This window comes from Manis javanica, chromosome 2 (genome assembly GCF_040802235.1).
Source record: "Manis javanica isolate MJ-LG chromosome 2, MJ_LKY, whole genome shotgun sequence".
NCBI lineage: Eukaryota > Metazoa > Chordata > Mammalia > Pholidota > Manidae > Manis > Manis javanica.
Window position 1 is genome coordinate 18,560,325 of NC_133157.1, and position 16,322 is coordinate 18,576,646.

Below are 16,322 nucleotides of genomic sequence, written 5' to 3' on the forward strand. Positions count from 1 at the left end.
CATTCAGTTGTCAGTAAAACCAGACATGGATTCAAGGAGAAGGGAATCAGGCTTTCCTCCAAAACTTCAATCTCAAAACTTTCCCTCTCAGTGAGAAACCTGGAGATGTAGTGATGTCCTTCTGAAATTCATTTCCCACATTTGGCTTATACCGACTCCTGAAAAACCAAACATTTCTTACACTTATGGAGAGAAATGAATTATTTGCCCTAAATTGATTAAAAATTTAATTTTTCTTTGTAAAATATCTACAAAAGTCATGATGCCAGTTCTCCAGCGGAATAATGTTGTGTGTTCATCCAATCTAGATCACCAAAGACAACTTTTCCAATCAATTCTCAAAAGGGCTTTCCGTCCCTAGGAACTTTGGAGCAAGGAGACAAAATTAACCAACTGTTAGGTATCTTAAGTATCATCCCTGTTTACATTGCTTGCACTCACTCACACATATCAAACTAATAATAATAATAATAATAATAATAATAATAATAATAATGCCCCAGACTGGAATTACTGAACATAGTAGATCCACAGTCAACAGACCTGTGTTCCAGGCCAGGTCTGCTAACTGGCACGTTCTGAGGTCTTGGGCCAAACACTTCACTTCTAAAGATCACAGTTGTTTTCCTCTGAGAATCGGGAGCAGAGGTGGATAAAGTGAGCTAAAGTTGCTTCCATTTGCAATTCAGACACAGATCTCAATGATTCTGTGCTTTTAATTCTTGACTTTCAAATGAGCTTCCCTTTCTCAAGTGTGTCAGGAGAGTGCAGAGGGTTTCTCCAAGGGAAAGCCAAATTCCCCGTGGACCTCATGCTGCAAAGCTCTCGAGTTGGCACGCAGGACCCTCGCCTCCTCAGTGCAGCAAACAGAAGTGCAACTGGAACTAGGACGTCCCCCAGGCTCGGTGAATGCCGCTCCATTCTGACAGTGTTCTTCACTACCCCCAACTCTCCCCGACCCCTCTGACTCTCACTGGGCATGGCGGCAACTCACCATTCCCCATAAGCAGCAGACGGCCCCTCAAAGGCTGATCATGGGCTTTAACAGCAGGACTCAGAGCAGGCATTTCCCACGTTCTTACCACCCTGAGCTCAACTCTTACTACAGTTCGTCTTATTTCGCCATGGGATGAGATGCCACTATCATCCCATTTTACAGGTGAGGGAAATGAGGTTTAAGAGACAAAGTCCACTTGCCCAGAATTACCCAGCTAAGCCAGGATTCAAACCCAGGCAGGATAAAAGTGCCCAACTCTCAAAGCTTACTGTTAGCAGTAAATAACAATAGCTAATGTATGTTGAGCACTTAGAGGGTGAGCACTTTGCCTGCATCATCTCACTTAATCCTCCATCACAGCCTGATTTCCCAGCCTTAGGTCAATAAAACACATCTTCTCCCACAGAGACTGACATTCCCAGTCATCCTCAAAAGATGCCTGAGTCTTCCATTCAGTGTACTAACCCATCGATTGAACTACCACTCTAACACCAGGAGGGATGCCAGGATGCCCTCCCTTCCTGAATGCCGGGTCCCACCTGACATCCCATTCCTGGTATCCATAATAGGAGCATTGGCGCCACCACTTTCCAGTCAACCCACCCTTAGCCAAGCAGGGGCACCCTAACTCTGGCCAGGCCCAGCTCCCAACTACAGAGTCACTGGGCTCCTTCTCCACTGGACCCAGGGTCCTCTGCAACACTGCCATCCACCCAGGGCATTCTCCAAAGCCCCATTTCATCTTTGTTTCTATTCTCTATTCTGCTTTTGTCAACTGCAGAAAGATCTGAGCACCTCGCCCGTGCCAAGCACACACGAAGCATGTTGCAAGCACAGTTTCCTTTCAGCATCACAGAGCCCTGGAGAGAAGGTGCCATTATCATCATGACTGTTGGGCAGATGAGGAATGCAAGGCTTGCTCAAAGCCACGCAGCCAGAGTGACAGATCTGGATTTGGACCCAGCAGTCAGGCCCATTCAGCTTTCGGCCGCTCTGCTGTTCTGCTTCTCTGCTGTGCCCATGTCTCTCCCTTTTACCTACTGTGTGGTCTTGGGCAAGTTGTCTAACTTCCTTGGGCCTCGGTGAGGATCCCTAAGCTCACACCAGCCCTTAGAGTCTAGGGTCCCAACTAAGCAATGCCAGAATGGTCATCATCCCCATAGGACAGTCGAGTAAGGTCAGCTCTCACTTTTTCAGGGGACATTCTGCTCCGAGCCCTCTCCTCTCTGGGCTGCGCACTCCTCCCAGGAGGCCAGCAGGCGGCAGCATCAAAGCCTCTCAGGGAGCACCGCCTGCAGCTGCCCCCAAGCCAAGCTGCTTGACAGGCTCCAAGTTTATCTCATGCTTTTCAGGGCAACCGTTCTAATTGTTTTAATTCTGACTGCACAGTGGTGGGACTGGGGATGGGATAAACTGAAAAAGCTGATGCCCTCGGCCATACCCCAGACCACCCAAACTAATTAAATCAGAATCTCCAATAGTGGAACAATCATACTTTTTTTTAACTTCCATGTAATTCAAATGTGCAACCGGAATTGACAACCAGAATTATCAGAGCACTTGCGTATTCAAGCTCTGATGAAGCTCAGGCCTGCGTTACGTTCTCAGCTCCCCGGGGCTCCAGCCCGGAGTCCTGGGACAGCTGCGTTAGTTGAGCGGAGCTTTCCTCGTCTGCAAAACGGGAATGACAGTAGTTCATGTGTCATGGTGCCCTTATGAGGCTAAAGTGATGGTGCACGGCCCCTGGTCAGTGCTCAGTAAGTGGCAGTTGTCATTCTGTCAGTGACCAGGAAATTCTGCTCTCTCTCATTCTTCTCTTCCACATTTAAGCAAACCCCAATCATGGAAATGATAAAATCATAATAAAATGGGGTAGGGCAAGTGATGGGCAGGGGACTTGGCTATTCATTCTTTCAACTGGCATTTAATAAGCACCCTGCATGTGTTAGGATTGTGCCGGGTGCTGTGAGTGAAAGAGACATGGCCTATTGAGCTTGCCAAGCTTCCACGCCATGGAGTTGAAAATGTGAGGAATTGATACATAAAATAAAGGAATTAATTAATTAGCTAATTAATTAAAACACATTGTGATAAACTATCTAAAGGAAACAAACAAGGTGTGAAGACAGAGAACAACACGGGAGACCCACAGTTCCATACGGGTGGGTTAGTGTGTTTGACTCAGTTAGCATTTGGACTTGTGACTCTACCACATAATTACTGACTAATAGCAAGTGTGACTCACTCAGTGGGTACTGCTAATTACTAGGACAATCAGGGCAAAGAACAAGATGGCTGAGCATTGAACAGCTGCCAGCTGTCTCTGAGCCAAAAGCAAATGAGTTGCACCTTGGACTTGTTTGGCATGGCTAGTAACTACCACCATACCGATCCTCAGAACTCCAACCCACACTCTCAGATGGGAAACATTTCTCCTGCAGCTTCTGCATGGGGATCAAGAACCTCTCTTGACACTCCCTGCTGTTTTCAAGATTAACACCCAGCTGGACTTTGCTTCCCTCTGTGCTAGGGACTCTCCCAGGTTTTGCCTTTGTTCTGGAGAAAACAATCTCACACCATAAGAAAAACAATTGGCATGCGTCTCTCTCCCAAGAGCTCCATGGGAAGGAGAATGGGTCTGGATGACAATACTCTTTTCACAGAGAAGTAAACTGAGGTAAGAGAAGAAACCATCATGCCCAGGGGTTCATAGGAATAAACGAAGCCATGTCTGATCAGCCCCAGCACTGTGTTCCTATCCCCTGCTGCCTCCTAGAGGATGCCGTCCTAGAGGATGGGCAAAAAGGTTAGAGATGCCCAACTGAGGGAGTCTGCATGGAAAAAGTAAATCCCTGTAAATCCCTGTGGATTTAGTGTAGGTGGGAATAGAGAAGTAAGGCACCAATGGACTGAAACCTTTCCATGCCCCAAGACACTCTCCCCTGTCCATCTATTCATGACACTAAAACTTCAAAGCCATCACCATTTCCCATCAAGCATCCCAAGGCAGAACCTGGAGCCATCTTAGACTGGCCATACTCCATTACCTTGACATTTCACCACTTACTCAGGCTAATCCCATCTTCTCTTTATTTCAACAGCCTCCTCACTGGCCTCCCTGCCCCAAGTGAAGCCCACTCTAGTCCATCCACCGCACAGTAGCCAGAATGGACTTTCTATAACAAATTGGATCATACAGCCCTCCTGCTTTAAAATGCTCTAGTAGCTTCCTACCCTTCTCTGGGGGAAATCCAAGCTCCTGCACTTGGCTTCCAAGGCCCTTCCTGATTCAGCCCTTATCAGTCTCTCTGCTTCAGCTGGTGCCCCCTTCCCCTTAGTTATAGGCAGTGGTGTGTTGATAAATGTCTAATAACCAGCTATCCAAAGAAGAGCCCTGATTTGTACCATTTGCCAATATCCATGATGTAAATATTTCCAACATGAATAATTTCAAGCAGCCAATGTGTTACTACCGATCACAGTTGGCAGGAGATGCTTAGTAGCACACCACTGTATATTTCTATCACACAGATGGAATAAAAACATCCCCTGCATCCACTCCCGGGGAATAGCTTAAATAGAAATCACTATTTCAGCATCAATTTGAAAGAATATAAGTCAATCAACAGTTGCTCCAGGAAGACCAGGCTAATCATTAGGATTATTCAAGAAGACAGGAAAGTAGCCCCTGATTACATCAAAGATGCTCTAAGCAATGTTCTGTGACATCATTAACAATAAACTATGGTGATAAGTGAGAAGCAACAAGTTCTGAGTATTTGTTACCTTTGTTTTAATATAATTGAAATGTAAATTTATATAATTTAATCTTCATCATGGCTGTGTTTAATGACCGATTCACAAAATTCCTGAAAAGCTAACATTCAGCTCTTGCAAACTGGTATACACTGGCAACAGCATTGCTTTTTCACACTCTTGGCCTGCTTTTCACTGGAGAAAGCACTTGGCATCTCCCCCCCAGGTGGTGAACTCCTATTCATTTATCAAGACTCAGCTCAGGTGTCACTTCCTCTGTGGAGCCTTCCCTGAATGACCCCTGCAGGAGCTCCCACAGATACCACCCCCACCGCCTACCCCCACTGCAAGCTCACTGCTGGCTCATTTTCCCCCCATTAGATGGCGTCTTATTCGCTCTTGGGAGCTAGCATCAAGTGGAGCCTAATAAATGTTTGTGGAGCCAACTTTTAAACATAGTTCCAAGTGTAGAGTCCCTTCCTGTCAGCACTTGTCTCCCAACTTACAAGAGATTATTTATTATTGTTACCATTTCCAGTTGGAAATTAATTATTATAGGATTTATCCAATCCTATCTATCCTTGAGGATCATGCCCAAAGCCAAAACAAGCTTTGACTGAGGGCTGGACGCAGGATGGGGCAAGTGGAGGGGGAAGTTTCCAACCAAAATCCAACCAAAAACTGAAAAAACAAAGTAGGTTTTTAGAGTTTGTGTTTTTGCAGAAATATAAGTTCAGGTACTACCTACATCCCCACTCCAGACCAACTCTTCCCAGCAAGGAAAAGGAGAGGAACTCAGAATGGGAGGAAGCTAGAGCAACCAGGTAGCTAACCCCAGAGCTCATTTTGGATTGATCCAGAACTAACTGGGAGAGAGGATTTCTGAGCACTGGACAGCAACTCCGCTCTCAGGACAGGCTCAGGGGGCCACTTGTCATTTACTCACTTTGTATGCAATTCTCACATTTTACAGCTGAATAACTAAGGCTTGACAAGGTGCTCCCAAAGTCCCAAAGGTCTTGAGCTGAGGAGCCAGGATTTGAACTGAGGTCTGGCTCATTGCAAAAACCACCCTCTTCTATGTTTTATGAAGATATACTTCAGTAAAACATTTTTAAGTGCTCATGCCACTAAAACAAAATATAGTGCTTGTTTCTCCACTGGCCTCTCTGAAACAAAGAAACAAAAACAAAGAAGGAAGGGAAATGAATGGAAGAAACATTCACCATTATTGAGAATTTCCCAAGGCAGGCAGGACCCTAGGTGTTTATCCTTGTTAACTTGTTTAACCTTACCTACAAGATAGGCATTATTATTCCCATTTTACAGGTGAGGAGACTGAGGCTTAGGGAGCTTAAGAAAACTGGCCAGTGCTGCACATCTCATAAGCAACAGAAGTCAGCTCTCAGAAGCCTTCTTCCATCCATGGCTCACATTTTGGACCTGACACAACCTTCTAACTCCACTTGCCCCTGCATCCACTCCCGGGGAATAGCTTAAATAGAAATCAGCATTTCAGCATCAATTTGAAAGAATCTAAGTCAATCAACAGTTGCTCCAGGAAGACCAGGCTAATCATTAGGATTATTCAAGAAGACAGGAAAGTAGCCCCTGATTACATCAAAGATGCTCTAAGCAATGTTCTGTGACATCATTAAATGAAGAAAGAAGCTAAGAAGAGGGTACTGAAAAAGGCTGGACATTTCCCTGTGCTTCCCCCGTAGTCCCCAAAAGTGAATCCCGAAAGGTTAAATGTGGTTTCATCACAAGTGTGGGTGTCAGTTTCATAAAGGAGGGAAGAAGAAGTCACTCCTGGGGAACTTAGGCCCTCTTTCTACAGAGGCATGTTGGGAGAACTCTGGGCCCCCATTTAGAACCACAGAGAGAAAAATGAAGCCCCAGGAAATATAGCACAGAAAATCCCAAACCAAGAAGCCAGACACATGGGATCTATGTGTTGCTCTACCATGTGCCCTTAGCCCGGTCACATAAAAAAAATACTGTGCCTTCATTCAACTAACATCAGCACCTAGTTCTAAGCACTACTCTAAGTTCTCTGAGAATCAAAGATAAAGAGGACATTGGGGCTACCAGTTCTACCATGCACAGCAATATCTAAAGGACTTACCTTCCTGTCATAAGAGCAGTAAAACTGGACAAAATACATAAAGCAACTGCTTTGGGGCATTAGGCAACAGCCAACATTGACCTGTTTTCTTTGAGAGAAGGGAGATGTGTGCCACATCTCCTCAGCTTTCTGCCTGTGCAGCCTCCACATGGTGGCCCAGGAAAGTGGAGCCCAAAGAGAAAGCAGCAGTCTTACAAGGCAGAGAAACAGATACCAGATTTTGGCCTGCTGAGGCAGCTGGGTTTGTGGGGAAGGATACAGGAAAGGAGGATGCTATGCAGAGAAGCTGCAGGAATCTTCATGCAGGTCCCTTTGGTTGAATATTAAACAGTGCAAGTATGGAAGTAGAGCAGAAAACACCCATAGGGGACCTAAGAGATGAATGGAGACTATAGAGGTCACACATTACTGGGATGAGATGGAATTCTGACCAGCCAGAGGAGAGACAGATGACTGTAAGCCCAAGCATTCGGCTGAGACCCTAGAAAGGCCATTATACTACATGAGTGTTATCCTAAAAAGCCCTCGGAACAAGCTTTGACAGGATCAAGGCTGCTAGGAAAAATAAGAACAAATACACACACTCAATACCTTTCAAAGGAAGACAATCAAAAGTCAGACTCTCAACACATTGCATCTGCATTATCTAGCATTACAATTTAAAAAATTGCAGACATGGAAAAAAAATCAGGAAAAATGTGACACAGAATGAGAAAGAAAAAGAAATTTAAAATATACCCAGAGATGGCAGAGCTACTGGAATTGGAAGACAAGGACTTTAAAAGAGCTATTATAAATATGTTCACAGTTTTAAATGAAAAGATGGACATAACAAGTGAACATCTAGGGAAACTATGAAAACAATTAAGAGAAAATTCTAGCAATGGAAAACACCATAACATAAATTTTAGAATTCACTGGGTAGGCTTAACCACATAACGTGGGGAAAAAGTAGTGATGAAGTCGAAGGGAGGTCAGTAGGAAGCATCCAAACTAAGGCATCCCAGGAAAAACATACAGAAAAATATTAACAGAAACTCAGTAACCTGAAGGACTAAATTCAGGTCCAACTTATGTTTAATCAGAGTCCCATAAAGGGAGCAAAAAGAAATTGAAGCAGAAAAAAATACATGAAGAATTAGTAGCCAAAATTTTCCAAATTAGATGAAAAACAACCACCCATTAGACAAAAACTCAATAAGCCACAAACAGGATACATTTTTTAAAAAGAAAGGAAAAAAAACCAAAGGCTTATGATGTTTGAATGAAGAAGAGAAAAATTTTTAAGCAGTCAGAGAAACAATACACATTACATCCAGGAAAACAGTGACAGCAACGACATTCAACTTTTCAGAGACAAGACAATGGATCAGCATCTTAAACTGCTGAAGACACATCAACCCAGTAGTATACTGAGTGAAATTCTCCTTCACAAATGAAGGTAAAATAGACATTAGGTTGCAGTATGGAAGGTAGGAGAGATCTGCAGTCTCCTAGGTTTGTCTGTGGATGAAATAAATCATGGCTCTCAAGCCCTTAACACTGAAACCCACCATCAGAAGGGCCATTTCTTCTAGTCATTCATCCAGAAAGAGCATTTGTCTATCAAAAAGTTGTGAAAGCTTTTTCTGGGGAAAAAGTTTCTTTGAGAACCTTAACAAAAAGTAGGCAAAAAGGCATATTTATTTCTTGGGGAGTGTTGCGTGGAGACAGACCACATGGCAAACTTCTCATCATTCAAGGTCCCAGCTTATGATGGTACAGAGATACTCCAGACAGGGTTTTCATAGGAACAATGACATGAATGGGATACGGTCTCCATGATCAGCAAGCACAGTGTGAACTAACTAGGATTCCCCTCTTAAAACACCCCAGAGAATTTCAGGGCAGGAATTTTCCTGAGATTCACAACGTATCAACAAAAGGAACTATGGGCTTGAGGCCATTTTAGGCCAGGGAATTCAATTCATTTATTCACGTGATATCTGTTGAGTGCTTGCCTCGTGCCAGGCAGTGTTCTATATGCATTAGACTCTAACGATTAAAAATACAAGCTGAGTTTCCGCTCTCAAGCTCACCTTCCAGTGGTGTGGAGATGGAGAATTTTTCAAAGACATGATTTTGGATAGTGTCCGTGCTATGCATGAGCAATAGGAGCAATGGAGGGAGTGGGGGGTGGGGCAGAGATCTTCAGCAGAGGGGTGATGATTCTAAAATAAATGAAAAAAAAAATGATCAAGTGGAATGGATCTGGGGCCCAATACTTATCTCTCAGTTGGATTGGGGACTCTTCCCAGTTCCACAGTTAATAAACCACAAGCTGAAGAATTTTCAAATCCTGAAACTCAGAAAGAGTTGGGTCTGGATTCTTTCTAGTTTAATGATCTTGGTATTCAGGAACCAGAAGTTCCCGAGGGCCTGTTTGACTGCAAATCCCAGCAGCGGTTCTCTGGGGGGACTGATACACCAACAATACAGCAGGCACGGCCGCTCACCTGCAGCAGTGTGCACCTGCTCCGGTCAGCAGCCACGTGTGCGACCTCCTTAGCAAAGCTTCCTCTGACCACTCTACACAACGCTCTGCATCTCTGCTTCCTTCATAGCTCCTGGCATCGTTTATTTTCACATGTTTATAAGGCAGGAACTACATCTGCCCTTGTACTGCTGAATTCCAGCATCTGGCACGGAGTCCCAAATATAGTGGGTACATAACGAAAATGCACTGAATGAAAGAACACATTGCTTTCTGAAAGGAAATCACTTACTGAAAGGAAGAAATGTAGATATTATACATGTTTAAATATCTGCATTGAATAGCCTTATTTTTGTAGTGAGACAAAGATTTTAAATTTTCTATTGAAATAGAAGTATAAAACTACAAGCATTCTACAAAGGATGTTAATTCTATTCCTGATATATAACAAAGCTCTGAAACATATAAAAATATTGCAGCTTAAAAATCATCATAAAAAAAGTTTTTTAAACCAGAATTTATCTATACTTTCACCTCCTTAACAGAGTTCCCCAAATGCTGAATTTTAAGCACCATGAATTTTGTTTTTGTAATCTTAAGATTTTTAATTTTCATCTAACTGAATAACTCTAGTTGGTAGTAGTTATATTAAAAAAAAGGGTGGGGGTTAGACTGAGAGCAGAGGAATATAATGCTTTGGAATGAAAGTAAACCTTAGCCTTAGCACAGCCTTGGTGAAGATGGAGACAACAGAGTGGGTATAATGTAGAAAAGGAGGCCCAGGAAAAAGAAACTCCAGATTTTCTTGACATTTGTAAACACTTGGATAAAGGATTAATACATACACACACATACAACACTCATATTCATACTATGAGTGTTGTATGTGTGTGTATTATCACATAAACAAATTTGTACATTATCATATAAACAAATTTGTCAGGATCATGTTGAAACTCAAGAAGGGAGATCAGAAACATTTCTAACAAGCAATATGAATGCTAATTGGAAATTCATAGTATTGGCTATTTTGATGGGCAAGACAGAATATTAACCAATAACTTCATAATGCTTGTTGGTACTTCCAATTTCCTTATTAATATTATCTTTACTTAGTATACTGCTATTCCTCATTTGTTTTTGTGCACATAAAAATACTTAAAGGGGAATAATGAAGGCAAAACAAACCATCTAAGTATATAAAAACGAAGAGAATTCATTGACAGTAAATCTGCATTGAAAGAAATGTTAAAGGAATTCCTTCAGGTTTCAAGGAAATGATACCACAATAAACAAAGACCTGCGCAAAGCAATGAACACACCAGAAATGCAAATGTAAGAGGGAATATAAAGGAAATTTTACCTTAGTTGTTAATCTTTGAAAAGATAATCACATTAAGATGGGTGCATCTTATTTTATGTACCTCCATATAAAAATAATAACAATAAAGATACCTCATTTGAAAAAAAATAAAAGATGATAAGTGGACTATTTAGAGGCTGGCAAGCTGTCCCCAGCAGGCCAAATCCGACTTGCAGCCTATTTTTGTATATCCCTGTTAGGGTCCAGGCTTCCGAGGCTTCCCCAGAGAACAAACTACACAGGCATAGAGATGTAAATTCAAGCAAAGTCTTTATTCAGCCAGCTAGCTGGGGTCCAAGTCAGCCCGACGCAGCGGGTCTCAACAAGGACCCCGAGCACTCAGAGCCAAGGGTTTATATAGCAATTTCAAAGCACTTAACTCATAGTAATTTTCTATAACTATACATTATTCTTGCAAGACATATATCCTGGGGTTAAGCAAGGGCAGGGTAAGACTACTCCTCAATGGTTAGGGAGGTTCTGCACGATAAGCTTGGTATGTAAGATTAACTGACCAAGGTTAGCTGACCAAGGGTCACAGCTGCCCACCACCCGGTGCTCATGATTAACTTGTTTTTCAAGGCCTTACCCAGGCCCAGGGTTTTTTGTTTCTGTTTTTTTTTTTTTTCTCTGAGTCACACTCTCAGAAAATGGTTTCTAGGTTTCTAAGATGGCTATGCTTATGCTAATTTACTAATCTTACTAATGCTTAGATTCTACATTTCCCCACTTTCCTTTGACCATTCCAATCATGGAATGTTTGTTTCTTCCTGCTGTGTGAGTGAATGATACTGCGGTCTCAGCATTAGCACCTGAACAGCACTCACTCTTTCCCTAACAAAGGCTATTAGCCGGTTTAAGATACAGGGACCTAAAGTGAGAAGCAGTATAAAAATAAGCAAGGGCCCTGCCAGGGTGGATATCAGGGTTGTAAACCATGGGGATTTAGTAAACTAGGATTCAAATAGCCCTTGGCTGGCCTCTCGCTCTCTCTTCCTTTGATCTGGCCTCTCTCTAAGTTTAGACATTGAATCTCTTACTATTCCGGAATGGTCTGCTGTTAAGGTTTAGCTAAGTTTTATTCGTTCTTTTTCCTGACTCTTAATGCTCTCTGCACTCCTTTACAATCCCATAAGCTAAGAATGGCTTTTACAGTTCTTAATGTTGAATGATTGAAAATAACTCAAAAGAAGAGTAATATTTCACAGGCAGAAAATTATATAAAATTTGAATGTCAGTGGCCATAAAAAAGTTTTATCACAACACAGCTACCCTCATTCACCTAGGGTAGCATCTATGGCTGCCTCTGTGCAACAATGGCAGAATTGAGCAGTTGCAACAGAAACCTTATTTACGACTCCCATCATACCCCACTGTTGCGTGGTACGCTACAAATTACAGTGATGCAGGCACAGCTTAACATTTTGACTCTCAAACTTACCTCCATAATGCAACTTTTTAAATTATTATTTCCAGACTTAAATTATTAAATCCCTAATGTTATATAACAAAGACACAAAAGTGGACTTTCAATGTCTCACACATTAAGGCAAAGTGGTGTGCAAATTCTTCCATCATCAAATAGATGGCAAGACAGTTTTTATTTTGCAATGGCACTACCATAGCTTCCCTAAAAGAATATAATTTATGTCAACATTACCAAACAATCATGTGTCATGGTATTCCCAATTCAAGGAGTAGCAATGATTAGAAAAAGTAGAACATCTAAAATAAAATAACTCCTCATAATGGTTTCCTCTAGGCTGGGGAGAGCCATGGACCGACTGTAAAGGGATGCACAAGAGAACTTTCTGGAATGACAGAAATGTTCTACATATTGATAGGATGTGGGTTACATAGACATATTTGTTAAAACTCATGAAACTGTATAGTTAAAATCTGTGCATTTCACTGTATGTAAATTATACTTCAGTTTTTTTCAAAAAATACCTTGACATTGTTAGAAAGAGGTCCACACTCCAATTTACAAATTTTTAGCACATGGGTGGAATCCTTTCTTATCATCTGTCCATTCCATCTGTTTCAACCGCAAGCTCACTTCTCCACACTAGCTGAGGCCCTGCCTTTGCAAAGGCCTAACCAGACTCCCACCCTGCCACGAGACTGTCCAATAAGTCCCCAGCACTGCAGTAAGTGATTGGTCTAAAAAGAAATATTCCAGTGTCAATTCTCCATAGCCCATAGGATTAATTCCATCTCCTCCCATACGTGGTCCTGCATGATGTACCTCATGCATATCCACGCCCCACCTCCCACGGCTTGCCATTTGCAAACTGTCTTTTGTTCTGCTTGAGTTACTTAGCTCTGATTTTGTACATCACTCCCTCTGCTTTTAATGTTCAAATGCATAAGTGCACACACACACACACACACACACACACACACACCTCTTGACCTACCAACTCCTCTTGATTCACGTCTTATATAGCATTTACTTAGAGCATTTTCTGGCACCCTCTTCCCTCTCTTCACCACCGCCAAGTTTGAGGCCTGCTCTGAGCCTGTACAACCACCTCCCTATCAAGTTATATAACCATATCATGGTCAAAGTTTTAAGCTCTGTGTCTATCACCCCCACTAGACTGTGGGTTCCACAAGGGCAGGGAATATGTTATATTCTTTTTACCTCACTCAACAATTGCACGTCAAGGGTGCCCAGTAAATCAAAAGATGAATCAGGCTCAACACTCAACAGCCCCTGTCTAGTAACAAGGGATCCCAGAGCTCAGCCACCCACTGAGTTCCAGGTACAATGGGTACCAACTAAAACTGGGAGTTGGTGAATGACCTCACAGGTAAAGACGATCTGATTGTGCTCTTGAAGAGGAAGCTGGAACTCATATGCCTTGGACTTCCTGACAATGAAAGAATCTTCCAGCTCCAACAGAGAAACAAGGGAGAGTCTGCTCAAATCCTGCTAAGAAAGGCCCATTATGTGTTCAGAGTCACCACCAAACTCTTCACCCTGTGACATTTGGACCTGAGCAGGTGGTGTGTCTCCGAATATGCTGGTGATGGTCTCCAGCTGGGGGATGGGCACAGCATCAGCAGAATTTCATAACCATTCAAAGTGCTTCATCTCAAAGACCCTTCCAAAACCAAAGCCTCCAGAAACTGTGGGCCCTTGAGGGTTTTTCTGTAAAGAATTTCCACTCTGGTCCATTAAAAAGCAAAGAAGCAAGCATCTTTCCAAACAAAGCCCCACTGTGATTGTAAATCTTAGGAAAAGTTCAACAGAATAAACCTCGGGAGGTGGTGTTCGCCGTGGTGAGGCGTACAAGGCCTGGCGTCAAACCACTCCACCCACCTGCTGCACAACGGTGGGCAAGCGACCTAGGAGCTCTAAGTTCCATGAGCTGCACGACCCTGGGCCTCATCCTCTTCATCAGCAAAATGAGGACCAGGATAATTGTGCCTCCTCCTTGGGCTGTTGTGACCATTAAGTGACACCCTAAGTGTAAACTGCTTACCCCCTCTGAGTTCTCTGTGAATATTATCTAATACCATTATCTTTATCTCAGAATTCTATTTCCATGGGTCAACCACTCTCTAATGCTCTCTCATACCCTTCTCCCTGTTTGCCACAAAATATTCAAAAAAGAAAGTCAAAATTATCTTGGGGGATATCAGCTCACAATTGTTTTGAGTTAGCTGCTGCTGGCGAGCCTGCATACTTGGTTTCTTTTCTGCTAATGTGAGTGCATTTCTGTCTTGCGGAGTGAGCCATGTGGACTCAAGACCATCAAAGCCATTTAATGTAAATGTTACTACAAGGGTGAAAAAAGCATCCTGGAGAGAATGAGATAGCCTGCCCCGTGTGCTTCTCCAGCCAGTTCTGTGAAACCAGTATTAACCCCTCAGTTCCTGCAACAAAGTAGGAGCTCAGGAAAGGTATTCGTTATTGTTTCCTTGTGGGGGCCCCAGCACCCCACTAGGCCCACTCGGACTACACACACACACACACACACACACACACACACACACACACTCACACACACTCAGCCCTGTGCACACACAGACATAGACACACATATTCACACACGCATTAGGCCCCATGTGTGCATACGCATACACAATCCTCATGCAGACACACACACACACATTCACATAATCCATTCTTATATGTGTGCACACACTTTCACATGTACATCCAATACCCCATGTGTGCACATGTGCATGTGTATGCATGCATGCACACACACACACACACATACAAACACACACACACACACAGGGAGTCTGATCCCTTTGCTCTTCCTCACAGGGGACCGTTTCCACACACCAGTGACCTCACTGTCCTATGCATGCAGAGAGGGACCACAAAGAACCCCTATTGCCAGTCTTGTTGCTTTCGCCCTTGCTCTGGGGTTTTAAATGATGCTGTGGGCTGCTGCCAATCAAGTGGAAGAGTAAAACTAATTTGAAAGTTGGATCTACGGATCATTCTGATATAAAAGAATCAAGAGTAAGGATGAAAATACACAGTCTTTCTTCCCACAGAGCCCTCTGCACTATGTTCCCTGGACATCTGATCACTTTGAGCCACTTGAAGCTCCCTCAAAAGCTCTTCAACAACTCTGCCTTTGCTTGGGATGTTCCAAAAGTCTGTAAAGGCTTTTCCTATCTTCACCCCCTCCCCTCCTTCAGTCTCCTCTGGCTCACTCTTACTCATTGCTCAAGACACAGATGAAATGTCCCCTCTTCCAGGCAGCCTTCTCTGATTCTGCACATGCCAACTGGGTTAGCTTCTCTCCCTCTGCTCTCTAGAATGGCTTTGCTTATCCATAGTACTTACTCACCTGCTGTGTCATTTGCACTGGCCTTTTCCACTGGGCTATGAGCTCTGGGAGAGCAGACACTACTTGCTTCATCTCTGTGTCCCAGTACTTGCCACATGACAAGAACCTACTGCATGTGTATGGAATATGCATCTTGTCATTTGCAGAGGCAAACAGGAAATAGGGAGCTACTGGTGCATGGTCACTTTCTGGTAAATTTGTTCTGATGGTTTGAATGAAAAAAATGAGGACATCGGGGCTAACAAACCAGAGACACTACATGGCATTGTCTGAAGACATCCCTTTGGGTTACATCTTAAATAATTAAATCCCTCTTTGATACCTAGTGTCAAAAATGTATTTCATAAATTGTTATATAATGAGTAAATGAATGAATGAAGTGAATAGCATGGCCAGGAAGTGAAGCACCCTGTAGAACTGTAGAACTGTGGTCTATAGGAATAAGGAATCCTAGGTTCCAGTTTTCTTTAGGTCATGGATTCACTGTTGGAACCTGGGAAGTCTGATCCCTTACTTGAGTTCAGCCTTCCTATCTGCACAGTTAAAGGGCTGGACTGTGACACTGGTTCTCAATCTGAGTCTCAGGGAGCCCTGAATTCCATGGTGGCCACAGAGCACTTTCTTGGCTTCTATGGAGCAGGAGGAGATTCTTCCCTACCTGGATATGGGGTGCCCTACCACTGCCTCAGTCGGAACACCTCACTTTGATTTGCTTTGTATTTTAACATTCTGTCTAATAAGTTGATTCAGAACATGGTTTATGCCTAAAGGCACCGAGGTAGACA

At 43.1% G+C, this 16,322-nt stretch overlaps 1 protein-coding gene across 1 annotated transcript in view; it reads right to left on the reverse strand.

Moving 5' to 3' along the window:
- TMEM268 (transmembrane protein 268) overlaps positions 1-16,322 on the reverse strand; it is a 157,570-nt gene that overhangs the window by 22,396 nt on the left and 118,852 nt on the right. The window lies entirely within an intron of this gene.